We start from the raw sequence: 7,056 nt of genomic DNA on the forward strand, positions 1-7,056 counted from the left end.
CACCAGCAATTTTAGGCAGTTGCAAGCCCTGTTTTGGGGCAGAGTTCTAGCGGGAAGGGCATAAGAAGACCAAGGATTAGTGAGATTGAGACAATTAGACATTATTCTAGATATTTTTGGGAGTTAGTTACATTTTGCTTTTAGAGAGAGAAACTCCAACTTCTCTCTAGGATTTTGCTTTCTCTATTGAAATTCTCCTTTAATTTCTTGGTGAGATCCATTGCTAATTCACTTTTACTTTGGTACAAGTTGTAGATCTACTCTTCTCCTACTCTCAATTTGTGTTCTTTTGATTCACTCACTTTGGATCTAGGTTTGACTTTGTTACTTTGAATTTTGATTAATGAATTGAGGAATTTCATTCAATTACATGATTATTGATGATTGCTTGGATTAGATAGCTTTAATTCAATTCTTTTTCTCAATTTCATCATGTCTCCTATGAACGCTCACCAAATGTTTGATGAAATAATAATTCTAGCCATGGAGTAGAATCCTCTTACTTGGCTTAGGGGTTGAATTATAGGAGACACTTGAGTAGTGGATATCAATTGTTGATTAGGAATTGAGAATTGCTAATTGACTTGGAGTGCACTAAAGCTAGACTTCCCTAGGGTTAGACTAGGACTTGTGCCTCAAGTTAGTTACTTTCATTTGACTTTCCTCCACTATTAGGTGGTTAACTAAGTGAAGCAACTATCAATTGTTATCACAATTGAAGGAAACTACAATGATGGAACTTCCAATACTCACCCTTAGCCAAGGCCTTTATCTCAATTAATTGTTGTTTACCTTTGTTAGCTTGAATTCTCGCACCAACTCTCAAAACCACAAAAGACTTCCTAATCAATAATGTGCATTCTAAGGCAATTCCTAGGGAGAACGACCCGGGACTAATACTCTCGGTCATAGATTTTAGGATTGTTTGATGCGGTATTTGTGTGTCATTTAGACTATACTCACGATTGGATTCATTGCTAATTTCTATACTGGCATAAGAATTTTGTTCATCACCACCCCCCGGTGATCAGAGATTAGCAGCACCATCAGATCTAGCAAGTCGGACACGATAGCTCCGGCCACAACAGCAGATCTCATCCGAGATCGACCTTCAGTTTCAAGTAACCCTCGGAACATTGGCGCCGTTGCCGGGGAACCTAGAAGTCATCCCATCATCATGGAGGACAACCTTGATAACGATCACAACTCTGGCTTAGAAGATAGAACACCGCATAAGAACACAGATGCTATATCGAAGGATACACCTCAGGATAAGGGAGACAAACAGCCTCCAAATGCAGAAATTTTAGAGGCCATCCGTGAACAACAGAATCACCTTAAACAGCTAGAACAAGAAGCCGACCGGCAGCGGGAGGTAAAGCGAGACCTTCAGAGAGAAACTAGACAGCGTCGAGAGCTGGAGAACAAAATCCTAAATCTCGAAGTTGATCTCAAAACCAAGACCACTCGATCCAGCCACGAAGATAGCCCCCACAAGGACCAAGATCCGTTCCCAAAGGAGATCATGAAAGCTAAACTTCCAAAGGACTTCAAAGCCCCCGACATGACTCTATACGATGGTATGTCTGATCCAAGCCATCATATCAGCAATTTCAGAAGTCGGATGTATCTTACGGATGCCTTAGATTCAATCAGTTGTAAAGCTTTCCCGACCACTTTGACCAAGACGGCAATAAAGTGGTTCGACAGCTTGTCGCCAAGGTCAATAGCAAGCTTTGACGACCTCGCCAAGAAATTCCTAGCTAGATTCTCCATCCAGAAAGACAAAGCCAAGCATGCCCCAAGCCTACTAGGAATTAAACAAGGAGATCGGGAAAGCCTCCACAACTACATGGAAAGATTTAACAAAGCATGTCTGGACATACAAAGTCTGTCGACAGAGGCAGCCATCATGGGCCTCATCAATGGCCTAAGAGAAGGACCCTTTAGCCACTCCATATCCAAAAAACACCCAACATCTCTAAACGAGGTACAAGAACGGGCAGAAAAGTATATTAATATGGAAGAGAACTCTCGATTAGGAGAAACCTCAAAATCTGGATTCCCCTACCCACCTCGGGACAAGGATAAAGAGTCCAGGAAAAAAAAGACCAGCCTACTGAGAAACCTAGAAAACACCACAACTACATTTCCCTCAGGGTGTCTGTTGTGGATGTCTACAGAGAGATATGCAACCTTGAGAAGATCTCACCACCTCGTCGGACAGAGTATTGCGAATACCACCGAGTCTATGGGCACCCCACCAACGAATGTGATAAACCACTATTTTATGGTTTATAATGTGTTTAATTGTGTGGTTTTATCGTGATCTTTACCCACTTATTCATATAATTAGCATGCATTTATATTTCCTTCCTAAAATTATTACATGATTGAAAACTTGCTTCTTAGAGACTTTTAATTATGTATTTTAATTCTCCTTTATTCCATTCGATGTCGTGATCTGTGTGTTAAGTGTTTCAGGCTTTATAGGGCATGAATGAGTTGGAGATTGGAAAGGAAGCTTGCAAAAATGGAAGGAACACAAGAAATTGAGGAGATGACCAGCGAGAAGTGACGCGGCCGCAAGGCTCACGCGACCGTGCGAAAGAGAGGAAATCGCAGTGATGCGGCCGCATGGCTCACGCGACCGCGAGGATTGGAATAGCACAAATGACGCGGAGGCGTGGACGACGCGCTCGCATGGCAGGGCAAAACGCCAAATGACGCGGCTGCATGAATGATGCGATCGTGTGACGTGCACGATCTACATAATCTACAGAATTCGCTGGGGGCGATTTTGGGCCCTGTTTTGACCCAGTTTTCGGCCCAGAAAAGCATACTAGAGCCAGAGAACATGCAGAGACCGAAAACAACATTCATTCTACACAATTTTTAGTTTTTAGATCTAGTTTTACTCCTCCTCTAGGTTTTCTCTCTACACATTCATAGTTCTTAGGATTTTATTTCTATTTCTTTTTGCATTGGGATATTGAGAAGAGTTATTACCTCATCAAGACTTCGTCATTCTAGTTCGTTTTCTTTACTTGGCACTTACTCTTCCATGTCCTTTAATTTACTCAATTTTACTATTGAATTATTTTTAGAATTTATTAATACAATAATTACTTCTATTTTTAATTGATTTCTTTGATTTTTATTTATCATGTCTTTCTTTAATTCCCTTTCCTATGTTATGAATTCCACATTCACAATGAGCGAGTAGTTTTCTAACTTGACGGGGAGTTGATTGAAAGGAACCCTTGAGTTGGAATGCTCAAAAAGAAAAATTGTAATTGGGTTTATTGTTGGATTGCCCTCTAGTCACTGACACCAATCCCTTTAATTGAGTGGGTTGAAACTTGTGAATAGAAGTAGCATTCCAACTTGTTTGACTTTTCCTTACCTAGTAAGGGATAACTAAACAGAACAACCTTCAATTATCAATTAATCTTGAGAGTACTTCAACAAGAATAGGGCTTCCAACTAATCTACTCCCAGTCAAGGCTTTTATTTAAATTATTTAATTCCTCTAATTTAATTTCCTGTTTATTCAACTCAAACCCTTTTTGAAAACATCTGATCAATAAAATAGCACACCTTTCTGCAACTCGTTGGGAGACGATCTGGGATTCATACTCCCAGTATTTTAGTTTTAATTTTTGTGACACCCTTCTAAATTGATAAGCGGATTTCTAGTTGGTTAAGAACTATACTTGCAACGCATATCTTATAACAATTCTTGACTCGCCAATTTCCATCACGTCAATTTTTGGCGCCGTTGCCGGGGAGTTGCAATAGAGTGCTAAGTTATTGATTGGAATTTATTTATTTGCATTTTATTTTATCTTGCTACTATGAGCTGCTTGTTTCTTTCGTTAGATGACACGTTCACTTCCTGATCCAAGCTTGCTAGTATTCGATCCTGAGATTGAAAGAACTATTTCACGAATAAGGCAAGCTCGACATCGGTTAGTCCTCTCTGAGGGCCGATCTGAAATGTCACTTGAGGAAGAAACCAACCCCCATTCTACTGATTCAGTTGATTTACGTGCAGATGACATGACAGCAGCTAGGAGAGTTACTATCCAGGAGGCTGGAGCCCCTGATTTTTCAATGCAACCATTTCAAGTGCATCACCCAGTGGTGACTACAGACTTTGAAATAAAGACTTCACTGCTCAATTTGATGCCCAAGTTTCATGGCTTACCTGCTCAAGAGCCTATCAAGCACCTGAGAGATTTTCAAGCAGCCTGTTCTACTGTCAGGCGTGATGGTGCAAATGAAACTTCAATTTTGTTGAAAGCTTTCCCATTTTCTCTTGAGGGAAAGGCAAGAGAGTGGTACTACACTCAACCCGTAGCAACTGTATCCGACTGGGATACACTTAGAAGAGAATTTTTGGAAAAGTTCTTTCCAGCTGAAGTTACTAATAAACTGAGGAAAGACATTTCCATGATTGTTCAGGACGAATCTGAGACTCTCTATGAATACTGGGAGCGCTTCAATAATCTTCTAGAAGCATGCCCCCACCATATGATTGACAAGATAGTGTTACTCGGTTACGTCACACAGGGCATGAGGCCCCAAGATAAGACCACATTGGAAAGTGCTAGCAATGGGTCTATGAAAAAGTACAAGACCACTGATGAGGCATGGCAATTGATCAGCGACTTATCTGAATCTACTTGAAATCACAGGCAGAAACAAGGCCGTTCAAAAGCCGTTGCAGAAGTATCCTCTAGCAAAAAGACTACTGCTCTAACTCAGAGTATCTGTGAAATGACCAACTTGCTGAAGCAGATGCAATTGAATCAACAAGTTAGCAAGCTCAACCTTCTCCACCACAGTAAAGCCAACAGTTAGTCCCATAGAGAGTTTGTAGAGTCTGTGCTAATTATAGCCATTATACTAATGAATGTTCGCAGTTCCAGTAGGAAGACAACACCGTGGCAGCCACTCATAACTTCTATGACCACCCCAACCAAGGGTACAATCAAGGTGGCAATTACAGCCATGGATGGCAGGACAATTCTAACCAGAATTGGAGGGACAATAACAACAGAGGAGGCAGAGACAATCGGGGAAATCAGAGGTGGAATAATAACAACAACAGGCAGCAGAACCAGAACCAGCCTTACAGAGCACCTCACCTAAGGCAATCCCAAGGACCATAGAATACCCAACAGCAGACCTCTCAAATTACTTATCCTTCTTCATCTTCTAATGAAGACTTACTACAATCTATTGATCGGAGACAACAGACCATGGAAAATAACCTTTATGCTACACTAAATAGTCTGAACTCTACTTTGCAAGCTCTTGTCTCACATATTGGATCAATGAATAACTCCAATAACCAGCCTTTGAGCTCCAGTGGAATCCCCTCTCAACCATTACCCAATCCAAAGGGTGGCATTAATGCCATCACCCTAAGGTCTGGAACCACACTGCAGGAGAGGAATCAGGAGGAGCCAAGCCCACCAGAACACGCCTCAGCTGAAGAGGTAGTGGAAATAGAAGATGTTGAAGAGGAAGAGGACATACAGGACATGGCTGAAAAAGAAGAAGTTCAACCACAGGAGGAAGCACCAAAGGGCGCAGACACTGCAGAAGACACCACTCCCATTCGATTTCCACAACTTGCAAGGAAGCCCAGGAAGCAGCTGGAACCTAATCCCAAAATGGTAGAGATATTCAAAAAGGTTGAGGTAACTGTTCCTCTTTTTGATGTTATTCAACAGGTACCTAAATATACAAAGTTTCTAAAAGATTTATATATACCTAAAGATAAAATTAATGAATTAGAAACTATTCCTTTAGGTAGTTCCATATCTGCTTTAATGGGAGGTTTACCTGAAAAGTGTAGTGACCCAGGTCCATGTATGGTTAATTGTACTATTGGTGGTGTAGTATTTTCTGACTGCATGTGTGATTTAGGAGCATGTGTGAGTATAATGCCTTTGTCTATATATGATATTTTGAGGCTCCCTCCCTTAAAAAGGTCGGCAGCTCGTTTTGTGTTAGCGGATAAAAGCATTATTACAGTGGCTGGAGTTGCTAAAGATGTATTAGTGGGCATTAAGGGGCTCACATTTCCCATTGATTTTTATATCCTGGTGATGCCCCAAAATGACTCAGAGAAGCCATCATCAATCCTACTCGGAAGACCATTCCTGAAGACCTCGAAATTTAAATTAGATGCTTTTTCAGGAACATACTCTTTTGAAATAGATGGCCGAGTAGTAATCTTCAATCTGAATGGAGTTATGAAGCATCCTCCGGAGGATCATTCTATTCTCCAGTGTGACATCATAGATGAAACCGTGGCTGAAGTTCACCAGGAGGAATTTGAAGAGAAGTACATAGGACAAGGTCCAAGTGTGGGGACATTCTTAGAGGACAATGACAGTGCTTTACCATTGTTACCAGCTCCAGACAACCCAGAGCCTGACTATGATCAGAAGTTAGAATTAAAACCCCTTTCCTCCACACCTCAAATATGCTTACCTTGAAGATGAGCAGAAGTTTCCAGTTATCATTGCAATGGAACTCATTTCTCAATAAGAAGAGCAGTTACTTAGTGTGCTGAGGAGGCACAAGAAGGCAATTGGTTGGAGTTTGGCAGACATAGTAGGCATCAACCCTCAAGTCTGTGAGCATAGGATTTTTTTTAGAAGAGGGAGCAAGACCTATCCGTCAACCCCAGAAAAGACTGAACCCCACTATCTTAGAGGTTGTCAAAAAGGAAGTGACCAGACTATTGGAGGCAGATATCATCTACCCCATTTCAGACAGTGAATGGGTAAACCCAGTACAAGTGGTGCCCAAGAAGTCTAGAATCACTACAGTAAAGAATGAGCATGGAGATCTCATGGCAACCAGAGTTCAGAACGCCTGGAGGGTCTGCATTGACTACAGACGCCTCAACCAAGCCACTCGTAAGGATCACTATCCTCTTCCATTCATTGATCAAATACTGGATCACCTGTCAGATAAATCACATTATTGTTTTTTAGATGGTTACACAGGTAATTTCCAGATTCATATAGCTCC

General features: G+C 41.3%; 1 non-coding gene across 1 annotated transcript; it reads right to left on the reverse strand.

The window, feature by feature from the left end:
- Positions 1-4,434: 4,434 nt before the first annotated feature.
- On the reverse strand, positions 4,435-4,542 carry LOC148545435 (small nucleolar RNA R71). The gene has a single exon (XR_015901247.1). It is a non-coding gene; the product is annotated as a small nucleolar RNA R71 (small nucleolar RNA).
- Positions 4,543-7,056: the final 2,514 nt, after the last annotated feature.

The sequence above is a fragment of the Arachis ipaensis genome, chromosome B9 (genome assembly GCF_059453495.1).
Source record: "Arachis ipaensis isolate K30076 ecotype BB chromosome B9, ASM5945349v1, whole genome shotgun sequence".
NCBI lineage: Eukaryota > Viridiplantae > Streptophyta > Magnoliopsida > Fabales > Fabaceae > Arachis > Arachis ipaensis.